The 16069-nt window shown below is 60.7% G+C and overlaps 1 long non-coding RNA gene across 1 annotated transcript; it reads left to right on the top strand.

Annotated features, from left to right (window-relative positions):
- The first annotated feature begins 1561 nt into the window (after nucleotides 1-1561).
- LOC116274416 lies at nucleotides 1562-6223 on the top strand. Its single transcript, XR_004183036.1, has 3 exons — nucleotides 1562-1906; nucleotides 2123-2361; nucleotides 3878-6223. It is a non-coding gene; the product is annotated as an uncharacterized LOC116274416 (long non-coding RNA).
- The last annotated feature ends 9846 nt before the right edge of the window (nucleotides 6224-16069 follow it).

The raw sequence follows: 16069 nt of genomic DNA, 5'->3' as shown, positions 1-16069 counted from the left end.
AACAGCCAGGCGTGGTGGCTCACACCTGTAAAGGAGGAGGTGGAAGAGAAGAAGCAAAAGGAAACAGCCAGGTGCGATGACTCACACCTGTAACGGAGGAGAAGGAGGAAACAGGCACAGTGGCTCATGCGTGTAAAAGAGGAGGAGAAATAGGAGGAAACAGCCAGGTACAATGGCTCACGCCTGTAAAAGAGGAGGAGGAGGAGGAAATAACACCCAGTTGTGGCTGATGACTGTAAAAGATGGGGAAGGAGGAGAAAACAGTCTGACAAGGTGGCTCAGGCCTATAGAGGAGGAGGAGGAAGAAACAGCCAGACATGGTGGCTCACATCTGTAAGGGAGAATGAGGAGGAGAAAGAAATAGTCAGGCGGTGGCTCCCGCCTTTAAATGAGGAGGAGGAGGAGGAGGAAAAGAAAGAACCAGGTGAGGTGGCTCATGCCTGTGGAGGAGGAGTAGGATGAGGAAATAGCCAGGCTTGATGGCTCCTGCCTGTAAAGGAGGAGGAGGAAGAGGAATAAACAGCCAGGCACGCTGGCTCCTGCCTTTAAATGAGGAGGAGGAGGGAAAAGCTGTCAGCTGTACCACAATTTGGAGGGCGGCATCCCAGATCTGCGGAGTGTTAGCTTCAGGCTGGTACGATCACTGAGCCTTTCAGGGCTGCCCCATCTTCCTACCAGGCTGCCCACTTCTTTTTTCTTTTTCTTTTAACTTTTTTTTTTTTTTTTTGAGACAGAGTCTCCCTCTGTGGCCCAGGCTGGAGTGCAGTGGCGTGATCTCAGCTCACTGCAACCTCTGCCTCCTGGGTTCAAGTGGTTCTCTTCTCTCAGACTCCTGAGTAGCCGGGACTACAGGCACGCACCACCATGCCCAGCTAATTTTCTTGTATTTTTACTAGAGATGGGGTTTCACCATATTGACCAGGCTGGTCTTGAACTCCTGACCTTGTGATCTGCTTGCCTCAGCCTCCCAAAGTGCTGGGACTACAGGTGTGACCCACTGCGCCCGGCCTTAATTTTATTTTTTGTAGAAATGGGGGTCCCTTAATTTTATTTTTTGTAGAGATGGGAGTCTCACTACATTTCCCAGGTTGGTCTCAAATTCCTGTCCTCAAGTCATCTTCCCACATTGGCCTCCCAAAGTGCTGAGATTACAAGTGTGAGCCACTATGCACGACCTTAATTTTTGTATTTTGGTATTTAGTATTTTTGTATTTTTGGTAGAGACAGGGTTTTGCCATGGTATCTAACTCCCGGACTCCAGCAATGTGCCCACCTTGGCCTCCCAAAGTGCTGGGGTTACAGGCATGAGCCACTGTGCCTGGCCAAATAAAGGGGAATCTTGAGTCTCTTTGTATTAGTCCTTTCTTCATTGTACTCAAAGATCTCGGCTCACTGCAACCTCCTCCTCCCAGGTTCAAGTGATTCTCCTGCTTCAGCCTCTCGAGTACTTAGGATTACAGGTGTGCACCACCACGCCTGGTTAATTTTTTGTATTTTCAGTAGAGACGAGTGTATCACCAGGTTGGCCAGCCTGGTCTCGAACTCCTGACTTCAGATTATCGGCCCACCTCAGCCTCCCAAAGTGCTGGGATTACAGGCTTGAGCCACTGCACTTGGCCTCTCTCCCTGTATCTTCATGTGCCTGCAAACGCAAGAGGGAGTTCCTGGCCTCTTGGTTAGGGTCAGGGTCCCAGAAACGCAGGGTCAAGGCTATGATTCCATTCCTAGGATGTGCATTCTTGCAAGAGGCTGAATCCAACAGGCATGGAAGAGGCTCCGCTGTGGCTTGCTTGAATTCCTGCTGTGGATAGCAAGAGGAGGTGCTCCTTGAAGAAACGGGGGGATCCCACCAGTCTCAGGGGTTCTGTCCTGGCCTGCAGCCCTGGATCATCCAGTCTGTGCTGGGGTGAGGAACCAACCTTGCCCTTCTTGGCTGGGGCTGAGGGTGAGGGTCCCGCTTCCCCAAAGGCCTAGCCTGGGGTTTCAGCCGCAGGCCTCACTGGGCAGCACCAGGCCCATCCCTCCCCTCCAGGCCTGGCACTCGCCCACAGCAAAGATGGCACAGATCGTCTTAGGTACCTGATGCCACCCATCTGCCAGGCTCCACCCGCACTGCTGTTAGCCCTGCAGATGGTGACCAAGCGGTGGAGCGGAAAATGTGACCTGGTGGACGGGGTGTCCTGCACAGCATTCGGGCTGCTGTTGTGTGGCTGCTTGCTGGCACTGCAAAGCAGGATGCTGTACCCCCAGGAGAGCCCGTCGTGGGAGTCCGAGGAGCTGGGTGGCCTCTGGAGCTTCTGCAGATTTCGAAGCTGACACCAGGGCTTTAAGGAGCAATGGTACCTGTGGCCACTGCAGGAGGTGAGGACTCGGGTCAGGGCCAGGAGGCGCCTGGAATCCAGCTGGTGGGAGAGGGGAGCGCTGGCTCCCTGCCGGCTCCTTCCCTTGGGTGCCTGGAGCTGGGGGCCCAAAGGAGTTAAAGGTCAATGGGCTTGGGGGCACAGGACTGGGGGAAGGGCAACCCAGGGAAACCGGGAGGGCCGAGGCAGAGGAGGTGGGAAGAGGAAGAAGCACTCCTGCCAAGCCACCTCCTGAGGTGAAGGGTGAGCCCGGGCAGTGTCCTTTTTAATGTTTAGTTTTAATTTTTAAAAATTTCTTGAGACTGGGTTTGGCCCTGTCACCCAGGCTAGAGCTGAGTGGCACAATCCTAACTTCTGAGCTCAAGTGATTCTCCCACCCCAGCCTTGCAAGTTAGCTGGGGCCACCACGCCTGGCTAATTAGAAAATAATACTTGGACAGGTTAGGTAGCTAACTCCTGTAATCTCAGCACTTTGGGAGGCACAGGCAGGCGAATCACCTGAGGGCTGGAGTTTGAGACCAGTCTGGCCAACATGGTGAAACACTGCCTCTCCTAAAAATATAAAAATTAGCCGTGTGTGGGTGGTTCATGCTTGTAATCCCAGCTACTTGGGAGGCTGAGGCAGGAGAATTGGTTGAACCCAGGAGGCGGATGTTGCAATGAGCCAAGATCATGCCACTGCACTCCAACCTGGGTGAAAGAGTGAGACTCCATTTCAAAAAAAAAAAAAACAACACACACCAAAAGCCTGTTTTTTTTTTTTTTTTTTTTTTTTAAAGATATAGGCTCTTACTACGTTGGCCAGGCTAGTCTTGAACTCCTGGCCTCAAGCCATCCTCCCATGATGACCTCCCAAAGTGCTAATTACAGGCGTGAGCCACTCAGACACTCACCTGGCCAGAGCGGTGTGTCAGACCTGCACTGAGCCGGGTCCGGGGATCAGGAGGAGGGGAGAGTTTAGTCGTTCTGAGGTCAGCTCTGCCGAGACAGGAAGGTCCTTTGGTTTTCAAGGTTCAGATAGAGGACAGGACATGACATCAGGCCAAGGACACCACCCCTGTTCCGCTTCTGACTTGGCTGCGGTCAGCAGAGAAATGGGACCAGGTGAGGTCTGGGCTGCATTTGTCTCTTCTACATCCTCTTTTTCTGACTTTGCGGCATTCAGTACAGGAAGAAGAGGAGAGAGCTGAATGCTAGTGTGCAACCCACTCACAGTGTCCTAAGCAAAGCTCCCCCATCCCCCCAACCAGCCTTCCTCCGTGTGACAGGCAGTGGGTCAACTGTCTCAGGGATAATGGGTTCCATCCACTCCTGAGGAGGAACTCCTGGCCCCACTGACCCAGGTGCACAAACTGCCCTGGCAGTTGACCTGTCGTCAGCAAGTTGTCTGTACGTTCTGCCAAGAGTTCCTACGGTATGTCAGGACTTGCGCTAGGCCTGGGAGGCCCAGCTGTGCAACACACTTGCCCCAGATTTTTTGGGGACCTAGGAGCTGAGCCCTGCCCCTCTCTCCACAGTCAGGCCCCACCCTGGATGTGCCAGTTCCCTCCAGCTTCGATGACATTGGCTAGGACTGGCGCCTGCAACATTTTGTTAGCTGGGTGTTGTACGAATGGGAGGTGATCCTGCCAGAGCAATGGATCGAGGACCTGCGCACAAGAGTGGTGCTGAGTATTGGCAGTGCCCACTTCTATGCCATCGTGGTCAGTGCAGCCAGGAGAAGGCAGGGTGGTTGGGTGGGCATGGCTACCATCCAGCATGGGACCCCAGCAGCCACCCACAGCCTGTCTTCTGGGGTGGGATGGTGGGGATCCCTGCCCTGCCCTGGGGGCTGTGCCCTGTGTAGGGGGATAGGTAGCCTGATCTACTCCTTTGGGATACCATTCTTCCCCTCTGCCTGGCAGGCCCCTGAGCCCCATGCAGCAGGTTATGTGAGGGTGTGCCTGATAGCAGGGCCCCTCCTCATGCCCTGACTTGCCACCCCTTCCCTGTATCTCCTGTGTCTGCAGTGGGTGAATGGTGTCAACATGCTAGAGCATGAGGGGCTGACATCAGCATCTTGGTCCAGGTGGGACCCCTGCCCTCCTGCCTCTGCATCACTAATCACCATCAATAATATGCTCACCCCCAAGAAGGGGGGTCCCTGCCACTGGAGACCATCTGCTACATAACCAACACCTCCATGTGGGTACCATCCTGTCTCTACAGCTCGCACCCACCTTCCCCTCCAACCTCACTGCAGCCAGGAGGAAGAGGAAGGGCTTGGCCTGGAGAGGTCGCCATGAGGGATACCAAGAATGGACCTCTACAGGCCGATGGGAGGCCAGAGCTGGGCCTGTAGAGGCCAACTTCAGGACGATGTGGGGGCCTACAGAGGCCACTGGGAGGCCCAAGCTGGGCCTAGAGGAGCTGCCTGGGGGATGTTTGGGGGCCTGGAGACTCCATCGGAGGGCAGGAACTGAGCCTCCTGGAGAGGCCACCGTGAGGCCTGAGCTGGGCCTGGAGAGCTTGGCTAGAGGAAGTTTTGGGCCTACAAATGCCACCAGGAGTTGGGCGGGAACTGAGTCCAAAGAGGTTGCTGTGAGGCAGGAGTTGGGCCTGTACAGGCAGCTGAGAGGAAGAGCTGGGCCTGGAGAGGATGCCGGGAAGCTGCAGCCGGGTCTGGAGATTCCAACTTGAGGAGCTCCTCGGCCTGAGGAGGACGCCAAAAGGGGACAAACTGGGCCCAGAAAGGCCATTGTGAGGAGTTAGCTGGGTCTGAGGAGGCCATCAGGAAGCAGGAGAGGGGCCTGTCAAAGCTGCTGGAAGGCTGGAGCTTTAGACTGGGGAGGCTGCAGTGAGGCTGCGGCCTGGGTGTGGGAAAGTTTGCTGTGAGGCAGAGGCTGGGCCTGTATACGGGCTGTCAGGAGGCAGGAGACTGGGCCCGGAGAGGCCGACTGGAGGTCAAGTTCTGGGCCTGAAGCGGGAGCCAAAAGTCAACAACGGGGGATGGAAAAGCCACTGAGAGGCAGGAGGAGGGCTGGGCCTAAAGAGGCCATCTGGAGGCAGGAGGAGCTGGGTCTGGAGAGGCTGATGGGAGGACGTTGTGCACCTGGAGAGACGGCCAAGAGGAGAGAGCTGGGCCTGGGGAGACTGAGTTGAGGATGACTTGGGCCTGAAGAGGCTGCTGGGAGGCAGGAACTGGCCCCGGAGAGGCTGACTTTAGGGCAACATGGGCCTGCAGAGGCCACTGGGAGGAAGACCCGGGCCCGGAGAGGCCGATTGGAGGACGTACAGGGCCAGGAGAGGATACAAACTAGGAAACACTAGGCCTGGAAAGGACACCATCAAGGCATGATCTTGGCCTACGGAGGCCACTTGGAGGCAGTAGCTGGGCCTTCAGACGCCACAGAAGGGCAGGAGCGTGGCCCTATAGGGCCACTGTGAGGTAAGAGGCAGACCCGGAGAGGGCCCACTGCGAGGTAGAGGCTGGACCTGGAGAGGCTGCCCACAGGCAGGGGCTTGGCCTGGAGAGGCCAAGAGAGGCATGAGCTAGGCCCCAACAGACTGGCATGAGAGAGGACATAGGCCTAGAGAGGCCAGTGTGAGGCAGGAGCTCACACATCTGGGCAGGCCGCAAGAGGCATCAATTCGGCCAAAACAGGCCATGGTGGGAGGAGCTGGGCTTGTCAAGGATGCCAGGAGGCAGGCAGGCAGGAACCTGGCCCCAGGAAGCCGCCGTGAGGCGAGAGCTGGGACTGGAGAGGCCCCTGGGAGGCAAGCACGGGGCCTGCAGAAGCTGTTCTCCAGGCAGAGCTGGGTCTGTGCAGGCCACCGTGAGGCAGAAGGCGGGCCTACAGAGCTCTGGCTGGAGAAAGGTTTGGGTCTACAAAGGCTGGCGGGAGCTCGGCAGGAGCTGAGGCCACAGAAGTTTCTTGTTGCGATGCAGGCATCGGGCCTGTCGTCACAGGCAGGAGGAAGGGGAAGGGCTGGGCCTGGAGAGGCCGCCACGAGGGAGACAGAGGCTGGGCCTCTACAGGCAGCCGGGAGGCAGGAGCTGGCCCTGGAGGGGCCCACTTGAGGCCCTGGGTTGTACCTGGAGAGGCCGCCGGGAGGCCGGAGCTGGGCCTTGAGAGGCCGACTTCAGAACAATGTGGAGGCATGCAGTGGCCGCCAGCAGGCCCAAGCTGGGCCTAGAGGAGTCGCCTGGTGGAAGTTTAGGGACCTGGAGACTCTGTCGGAGAGCAGGAGCTGAACCACCTGGAGAGGCCACTGTGAGGCCTGAGCTGGTCCTGGAGAGCTTGGCTTGAGGAAGTTTTGGGCCTACAAATGCTGCCAAGAGGTGGGCGGGGGCTGAGTCCAAAGAGGTTGCTGTGAGGCAGGAGTTAGGCCTGTAGACACAGCCGGGAGGAAGAGCTGGGCCTGGAGAGGATGCCGGGATGCTGCAGCCGGATCTGGAGAGGCCAACTTGAGGAACTTCTGGGCCTGGAATGGCCGAGAAAAGGGGACAAACTGGGCCTGGTAAGGCCGTTGTGAGGGGTGAGCCGGGACTGAGGAGACCATCAGGAGGCAGGAGCGGGGCCTGTCGAAGCTGCCAGAAGGCAGGAACTTCGGACTGGGGAGGCTGCAGTGAGATGATGGCCTGTGTGTGGGAGAGTCCACTGTGAGGCAGAGGCTGACCCAGTATACAGGCCTTTGGGATGCAGGAGGCTGGTCCCGGAGAGGCTGACTGGAGCTCAAATTCTTGGCCTGAAGAGGCTGCCAAAAGTCAAAAGCAGGGTCTGGAAAGGCCTCTGTGAGGCATGAGCTGGGCTGGGCCTAAAGAGGCCATGAGGAGGCAGGAGGAGCTGGACCTGGAGAGGCTGACGGGAGGAATTTGTGCACCTGGAGAGGCCCCCAAGAGGCGAGAGCTGGGCCGGGGCAGGCCGACTTGTGGACGACTTGGGCCTGCAGAGGCCGCTGGGTGGAAGAGCCGGGTCTGGAGAGGCCGACTGAAGGAAGTGAAGTTCCTGGAGAGGTTGCAAAGCAGCAAATGCTAGGCCTGGAAAGGCCACTGTCGAGGCATGAGCTTGGCCTAAGTAGGCCACTGGGAGGCAAGAGCTGGCCCAGCAGAGGCCGCCAAATGGCAGGAGCTTGGGCCGAGGTTGCCACGGCGAGGCAAGTTTTGGGACCAGGGAGGGCCCACCGTTAGGTAAAGGCTGGGCCTGGACAGGCTGCTCACAGGCAGGGACTGGGCCTGGAGAGGCCATGAGAGGCATGAGCTGGGCCTTAACGGGCCAGCATGAGGGAGGACCTTGGCCTAGGGAGGCCAGTGTGAGGCAGGAGCTCACACTTCTGGGTGGGCTGCGAGAGGCGTGAGTTGGGCCAAAACAGGCCACGGTGTGGGAAGAGCTGGGCCTGTCGAGGCTGCTGGGAGGCAGGCAGGCAGGAACCTGGCCCCAGGAAGCTGCCATGAGGTGAGAGCCAGGCCTGGAGAGCCCCCTGGGAGGCAAGCGCTGGGCCCTCATAGGCTGTTCTCCAGCTGGAGCTGGGTCTCTGCAGGCCACCGGGAGTCAGAAGGTGGGCCTACAGAGCTCTGGCTGGAGAAAGGTTTGGGCCTACAAAGGTTGGTGGGAGTTGGGCAGGATCTGAGCCCACAGAGGTTGCTTGTTGCGACGTCGGAATCGGGCCTGTCCATACAGCCAGGAGGAAGGGGAAGCGCTGGGCCTGGAGAGGCCACCACGAGGGAGGGAGGCAGATGCTGGGCCTCCACAGGGCGACAGGAGGCAGGAGCTGGTCCTGGAGGGGCCCACTTGAGGCACTGTGTTGCGCCTAGAGAGGCCACCAGGAGCCCAGAGCTGGGCCTGGAGAGGCCGACTTCAGGACGATGTGGGGACCTGTAGATACCACCGGGAGGCCCAAGCTGAGACGAGAGGAGCCGCCTGGAGGAAATCTGGGGGCCTGGAGACTCCGTCGGAGGGCAGGAGCTGAGTCTCATGGAGACACCACTGTGAGGCCTGAGCTGAGCCTGGAGAGCATGGCTTGAGGAAGTTATGGGCCTACAAAGGCCGCCAGGAGCTGGGTGGGATCTGAGTCCAAAGAGGTTGCTGTGAGGCAGGAGTTGGGCCTGTATAAGCAGCCGGGATGAAGTGCTGGGCCTGCAGTGGTCGCCAGGAGGCTGCAGCCAGGTCTGGAGAGGCCAACTTGAGGAGCTTCTGTGCCTGGAGAGGCCACCAAAAGGGGACAAACTGGGCCTGGAGAGGCCATTGTGAGGGGTGAGCTGGGCCTGAGGAGTCCATGGGGAAGCAAGAGCGGGGCCTGTCGAAGCTGTGGTAAGGCAGGAGCTTCGGACTGGGGAGGCCACAGTGAGGCTGTAGCCTGGGTGTGGGAGAGTCCGCTGTGAGGCAGAGGCTGGGCCTGTATACGGGTCTTTGGGAGGCAGGAGGCTGGGCCTGGAGAGGCCGACTGGAGGTCAAGTTCTGGACCTGGAGAGACCGCCAAAAGTCAATAGCAGGGCCTGGGAGGAAGGCAGCCAGAGGAACAAGCTGAGCTGGGCCTAGAGGCCATCAGGAGGCAGGAGGAGCTGGGCCTGGAGAGGCTGATGGGAGGAAGTTGTGCACCTGGAGAGGCTGCCAAGAGTTGAAAGCTGGGCCAGGGGAGGCCGGCTTGACGATGACTTGGGCCTGCAGAAGCTGCCGGGAGGCAGGAGCTGGCCCCAGAGAGGCCGACTTGAGGGCAACTTGGGCCTGCAGAGGCCGCTGGGAGGAAGAACTGGGCCCGGAGAGGCTGTCTAGAGGAAGTGCAGGGCCTGGAGAGGATGCAAAGCAGGAAATGCTAGGCCTGGAAAGGCCACCATCGAGGCATGAGCTTGCCCTACGGATGCCACTGGGAGGCAGGAGCTGGGCCTGCAGAGCCCACTGAAGGGCAGAAGCTTGGCCCGAGGGGGCCACGGCGAGGCTATAGGCGGGCCTGGAGATGGCCCACTGCGTGGTAGAGGCTGGGCCTGGAGATGCCGCCCACAGGCAGCTGCTGGGCCTGGAGAGCCACAAGAGGCATGAGCTGGGCCCCAATGGGCCGGTGTGAGGGAGGACCTTGGTCCAGACAGGCCAGTGTGAGGCAGGATCTCACACCTCTGGGTGGGCCGGGAGAGGCATGAGTTGGGCAGAATATGGCCATGGTGTGGGAGGAGCTGGGCCTATTGAGGCTGCCTTGAGGCAGGCAGGCAGGAACCTGGCCCCGGGAGGCCACTGTGGGGCAAGAGCCAGGCCTGGAGAGGCCCCTGGGGGGGGCAATCGTGGAGCCCTCAGAGGCTGTTCTCCAGCCAGACCTGGGTCTGTGCAGGCCACCGGGTAGCAGAAGGTTAGCCTACAAAGCTCTGGCTGGAGAAATGTTTGGGCCTACGAAGCCTAGCAGGAGCTGGACAGAAGCTGAACCCACAGAGGTTGCTTGTTGTGAGGTGGGAGTTGTGCCTGTTGATGCAACCAACAGGAAGGGGAAGGGCTGGGCCTAGAGAGGCCGCCATGAGGGAGGCCAAGAATGGGCCTCTACAGGCCAACGGGAGGCATTGGCTGGCCCTGGAGGGGCCCACTTGGGGCCCCGTGATGCACCTGGAGAGGCAGCCAGGAGTCCGGAGCTGGGACTGGAGAGGCCGACTTCAGGACGATGTGGGGGCCTTCAGAGTCCGCCAGGAGGCCCCAGCTGGGCCTAGAGGAGTCGCCTGGAGGAAGTTTGGGGGCCTTGAAACTCCGGCGGAGGGCAGGAGCTGAGCCTCCTGGAGATGCCACTGTGAGGCCTGAGCTGGGCCTGGAGAGCTTGGCTAGAGGAAGTTTTGGGCCTACAAAGGCTGCCAGGAGCTGGGCGGGAGCTGAGTCCAAAGATTGCTCTGAGGCAGAAGTTGGGCCTGTAGAGTCAGCCGGGAGGAAGTGCTGGACCTGGAGAGGACACTGGGAGCCTGTAGCCGGGTCTGAAGCGGCCGACTTGAGGAGCTTCCAGGCCTGGAGAGGCTGCCAAAGGAGACAAACTGGGCCTGTAAGGCTCTTGTGATGGTTGAGCTGGGCTTGAGGAGGCCATCGGGAGAAGGAGCAGGGCCTGTCGAAGATGCCAGAAGGCAGGAGCTTTGGACTGGGGTGGCCACAGTGAGGCTACGGCCTGGGTGTAGGAGAGTCCACTGTGAGGCAGAGGCTGGGCCTGTATACAGGCCATGGGGATGCAGGAGGCTGGACCCGTAGAGGCAGACTGGAGGTCAAATTCTGGGCCTGGGGAGGCCACCAAAAGTCAGAAGCGGGGCCTGGGAAGGCTGTCGAGAGGCACAAGCTAGGCTGGGCCTAAAGAGGCCATCGGGAGGCAGGAAGAGCTGGGCCTGGAGAGGCTGACGGGAGGAAGTTGTGCACATGGAGAGGCCACTGAGAGGTGAGAGCTGGGCCGGGAGGGCCGTCTTGAGGGTGACTTGGGGCTGCACAGGCCACCAGGAGGAAGAGCCGGACCTGCAGAGGCTGACTGGAGGAAGTGCAGGGCCTGGAGAGTATGGAAGGCAGGAAAGGCTAGGAATGGAAAGGCCGCCGTCGAGGCATGAACATGGCCTACGGAGGCCACTGGGAGGCAGGAGCTGTGTCTGCAGAGGCCGCGGAAGGGCTGGAGTTTGTCCCAAAGAGGGCCCACTGCGAGGTAGAGGCTGGGCCTGGAGAGGCCGCTCACAGCGGCTGGGCCTGGAGAGGCCACGAGAGGCATGAGCTGGGCCCCATTGGGCTGGCGTGAGGGAGGATCTTGGCCTACAGAGGCCAGTGTGAGGCAGGAGCTCACACCTCTGGGCAGGCCGCAAGAGGCATGAGTTGGGCTGAAACAGGCCATGGTGTGGGAGGAGCTGGGCGTGTCGGGGCTGCTGGGAGGCACGCAGGCAGGAACCTGAACCCGGGAAAACTGCTGTGAGCAGCCGGAGCTGGGTCGGTGCAGGGCACCCAGAGGCAGAAGGTGGGCCTACAGAGTGCTGGCTGGAGAAGGGTTTGAGCCTACAAAGGCTGGAGGGAGCTGGGCAGGAGCTGAGTCCACAGAGATTGTTTGTTGTGAGGCAGCAGTCGGGCCTGTCCATGCAGCCATGAGGAAGGGGAAGGGCTGGGCCTGGAGAGGCTGCCACGAGGGAGGCTGAGAATGGGCCTCTATAGGCCTATGGGAGGCAGGAGCTGACCCTGGAGGGGCCCACTTGAGGTCCCATGTTGTGCCTGGAGAGGCCACCAAGAGGCCGGAGCTGGGTCTGGAGAGGCCTTCAGGACGATGTGGGGGCCTGCAGAGGGCGCTTGGCCCAAGGGGCCACAACGAGTCAAGAGGTGGGCCCGGAGAGGGCCCACTGCGAGGTAGAGGCTGGCCCTGGAGAGGCTGCCCACAGGCAGGGGCTGGGCCTGGTGAGGCCATGAGAGGCATGAGATGGGCCCCAATGGGCTGGCATGACGGAGGACCTCGGCCCAGAGGGGCGAGTGTGAGGCAGGAGCTCACACTTCTGGGTGGGCCATGAGAGGCATGAGTTGGGCCAAAACAGGCCATGGTGTGGGAGGAGCTAGGCCTGTCGAGGCTGCCGGTAGGCAGACAGGCAGGAATGTGGCCCTGGCAAGTCACCGGGAGGCGAGAGCCGGGCCTGGAGAGGCCCCAGGGAGGCAAGCGCAGGGCCCTCAGAGGCTGTTCTCCAGCAGGTGCTGGGTCTGTGCAGGCCACTGGGAGGCAGAAGGCGGGCCTACAGAACTTTGGCTGGAGAAAAGATTGGGCCTACAATGGCTGGCATGAGCTGGGAAGGATCTGAGCCCACAGACGTTGCTTTTTGTGAGGCAGGAGTCGGGTCTGTTGATGCAGCCAGGAGGATGGAGAAGGGCTGGGAATTGAGAGGCTGCCACGAGGGAGGCAGAGGCTGGGCCTCTATAGGCTGACGGGAGGCAGGAACTGGCCCTGGAGTGGCCCAATTGAGTCCCTGTGTTGCGCCTGGCCAGGCTGCTGGGAGGCTGGAGCTGGGCCTGGAGAGGCCGACTTCAGGACGATGCAGGGGCCTGCAGAGGCCAACGGGAGGCCCCTGCTGGGCCTAGAGGAGCCATCTAGAGGAAGTTTGGGGTCCTAGTGACTCCGTTGGAGGGCATGAGCTGAGCCTCCTGGAGAGGCCACTGTGAGGCCTAAGCTGGGCCTGGAGAGCTTGTCTTGAGGAAGTTTTTGGCCTACAAAGGTGGCCAGGAGCTGGGTGGGAGCTGAGTCCACAGAGGTTACTGTGAGGCAGGAGTTGGGCTTGTAGACGCAGCGGGGAGGAAGAGCTGGGCCTGGAGAGGATGCCAGGAACCTGCAGCCGGGTCTGGAGAGGCCAACTTGAGGAGGTTTTGGGCCTGGAGACGCCTATGAAAGTGGACATACTGAGCCCGGAAAGGATGTAGTGTGTGGTGAACTGGACCTGAGGAGGCCATTGGGAATCAGGAGAGTGGCCTGTCGAAGCTGCCGGAAGCCTGGAGCTTTGGACTGGGGAGGACGCAGTGAGGCTGTGGCCTGGGTATGGAAGAGTCTGCTGAGAGGCAGAGGCTTGGCCTGTATACGGGCCTTTGGGAGGCAGGAGGCTGGGCCCAGAGAGGTTGACTGGAGGACAAGTTCTGCGCCTGAAGTGGGCGCCAAAAGTCAACAGTGGGGGATGGGAAAGCTGCTGAGAGGCACAAGGAGGGCTGGGCCTAAAGAGGCCATCAGGAGGCCGGAGGAGCTGGGCCTGGAGAGGCTAATGGGAGGATGTTGCGCACGTCGAGAGGCGGCCGAGAGGGGAGAGAGGGGCTGGGGAAGCCGAGTTGAGGAAGACTTGGGTCTGCAGAGGCCTCTGGGAGGCAGGAGCTCTCCCCGGAGAGGCCGACTTGAGGGCAAATTTGGCCTGCAGAGGCGGCCGGGAGGAAAAGCCTGTCGGTGCAGCCTGGAGGAAGAGGAAGGGCTGGGCCTGGAGAGGCCGCCATGAGGGAGGCAGGTGCTGGCCCTGGAGGGGCCCTCTTGACACCCCGTGTTGTGCCTGGAGAGGTCACAGGGAGGCCGGAGCTGGGTCTGTAGAGGCCAACTTCAGGACGATCTGGGGGCCTGCAGAGGCCACTGGAAGGCCCAAGCTGGGCCTAGAGGAGCATGAATTGGGCCAAAACAGGCCACAGTGCAGGAGGAGCTGGGCTTGTCGAGGCTGCCTTGAGGTAGGCAGGCAGGAACCTGGCCCAGGGAATCTGGAGTGGGGTGAGAGCTGGGCCTGGAGAGTCCCCTGGGGGGCAATTGCGGGGCCTGCAGAGGCTGTTCTCCAGACAGAGCAGGGCCTGTGCAGGGCACCAGGAGGCAAAAGGTGGGCCTACAGAGCTCTGGCTATAGAAAGGTTTGGGACTTGGGCGGGAGTTGGGCCTGTCCATGCAGCCAGGAGGAAGGGGAAGGGCTGGTCCTGAAGAGGCTGCCACAAGGGAGGCTGACAATGGGCCTCTACAGGCCGACGAGAGGCAGGACTGGGGCCTGGAGAGGCCAAATTCAGGACAATGTGGGGGTCTGCAGAGGCCAATGGAATGCCCAAGCTGGGCCTAGGGAATCCGCCTGGTGGAAGTTTGGGGGCCTGGAGACTCCGTCGGAGGGCAGGAGCTGAGCCTCCTGGAGAGGCCACCGTGAAGCCTGAGCTGGGCCTGGAGAGCTTGGCTTGAGGAAGTTTTGGGCCTACAAAGGCCACCTGGAGCTGGGCGGGATCTGAGTCCAAAGAGGTTGCTGTGAGGCAGGAATTGGGCCTGTAGACACACAGCAGGGAGGGAGAGCTAGTCCTGTACAGGATGCCGGGAGGCTGCAGCCGGATCTGGAGAGGCAGACTTGAGGAGCTTCTGGGCCTGAAGAGGCTGCCAAAACAGAACAAACTGGGCCCAGAAAGGCCGTTGTGAGGGGTAAGCTGGGCCTGAGGAGGCCATCATGTGGCAGGAGCGGGGCCTGAAGAAGCTGCTGGAAGGCAGGAGCTTTGGACTGGGGAGGCCGTAGTGAGGCTGTGGCCCGGGAGTGGGAGAGTCCACTGTGAGGTAGAGGCTGGGCCTGTATACGGGCCTTCAGGAGACAGGAGACTGGGCCCGGAGAGGCCAACTAAAATTCAACTTCTGGGCCTGAAGAGGCCACCAAAAGTCAAAAGCGGGGCCTGGGAAGGCTGCCGAGAGGAACGAGCTGGGCTGGGCCTAAAGAGGACATCGGGAGGGAGGAGGAGCTGGGCCTGGAGAAGCTGACAGAAGTTGTGCACCTGGAGAGGCCGCCGAGAGGAGAGAGCTGGGCCGGGGGAGGCCGACTTGAGGGCCACTTGGGCCTGCAGATTCTGCCAGGGGGAAGAGCTGGGCCCGGAGAGGCCGACTTTAAGACGTGCAGGGCCTGTAGAAGATGCAAAGCAGGAAATGCTAGGCCGGGAATGGCCCCCATCGAGGCATGAGCTTGGCCCACGGAGGCCACTGGGAGGCAGGAGCTTGGCTGGCAGAAGCTGCTGAAGGGCAGGAGCTTGGCCCGAGGGCAATGTGGCGAGGCAACAGGCGGGCCCGGAGAGGGCCCACTGCGAGGTAGAGGTTGGGCCTGGAGAGGCCGCCCACAGGCAGGGGCTGGGCCTGGAGAGGCCATGAGAAACATTAGCTTGGCCCCAACGGGCCAGCGTGAGGGAGGACCTCGGCCCAGAGAGGACAGTGGGAGGCAGGAGCACATACTTCTGGGAGGGCCGCGAGAGGCATGAGTTGGGTTGACACAGGCCACAGTGCGGGAGGAGCTGGGCCTATCGAGGCTGCCGGGAGGCAGGCAGGCAGGATCCTGGCCCTGGGAAACTACCATGAAGCTAGGCCAACGGGAGGCAGGAGCTGGCCCTGGAGGGGCCCTATTAAGGCCCTATGTTGCGACTGGAGAGGCCGCAGGGAGGCCAGAGCTGGGCCTTGAGAAGCTGACTTCAGGACAATGTGGGGGCCTGCAGAGGCTGCCGGGAGGCCCAAGAGGGCCTAGAGGAGCCGTCTGGAGGAAGTTTGGGGGCCTAGAGACTCCGTCGGAGGGCATGAGCTGAGCCTCCTGGAGAGGCCACTGTGAAGCCTGAGCTGGGCCTGGAGAGCTTGTCTTGAGGAAGTTTTGCGTCTACAAAGGACGCCAGGAGCTGGGCGGGATCTGAGTCCAAAGAGGTTACTGTGAGGCAGGAGTTGGGCTTGTAGAGGCAGCTGGGAGGAAGAGCTGGGCCTGGAGAGGATGCCGGGAGGCTGCAGCCGGGTCTAGAGAGGCCGAATTGAGGAGGTTCTGGGCCTGGAGAGGCCTACGAAAGTGGACATACTGGGCCCAGAAAGGACGTAGTGTGGGGTGAGCTGGGCCTGAGGAGGCCATCCGGAGACAGGAGTGGGGCATGTCGAATCGGCCGGAAGGCAGGAGCTTCGGACTATAGAGTCCGCAGTGAGGCTGCGGCCTGGGTTTGGGAGAGTCCAATGTGAGGCAGAGGCTGGGCCTGTTTTCAGGCCTTCGGGAGGCAGGAGGCTGGGCCCAGAGAGGCCGATTTGAAGTCAAGTTCTGGGCCTCAAGAGGCTGCCAAAATAAAAACTAGGGCCTGGGAAGGGCGCCTTGAGGCACGAGCTGGCCTGGGGCTAAAGAGGCCATCGGGAGGCAGGAGAAGCTTGGACTGGAGAGGCTGACGGGAGGAAGTTGTGCACCTGGAGAGGCCACTGAGAGGCGAGAGCTGGGCTGGGGGAGGCTGACTTGGAGACGACTTAGGCCTGCAGAGTCTGCCGGAGGCAGGAGCTGGCACT

The sequence above is a fragment of the Papio anubis genome, chromosome 4 (genome assembly GCF_008728515.1).
Source record: "Papio anubis isolate 15944 chromosome 4, Panubis1.0, whole genome shotgun sequence".
Taxonomy (NCBI): Eukaryota; Metazoa; Chordata; class Mammalia; order Primates; family Cercopithecidae; genus Papio; species Papio anubis.
This window is presented reverse-complemented; position numbering and strand designations above follow the sequence as displayed.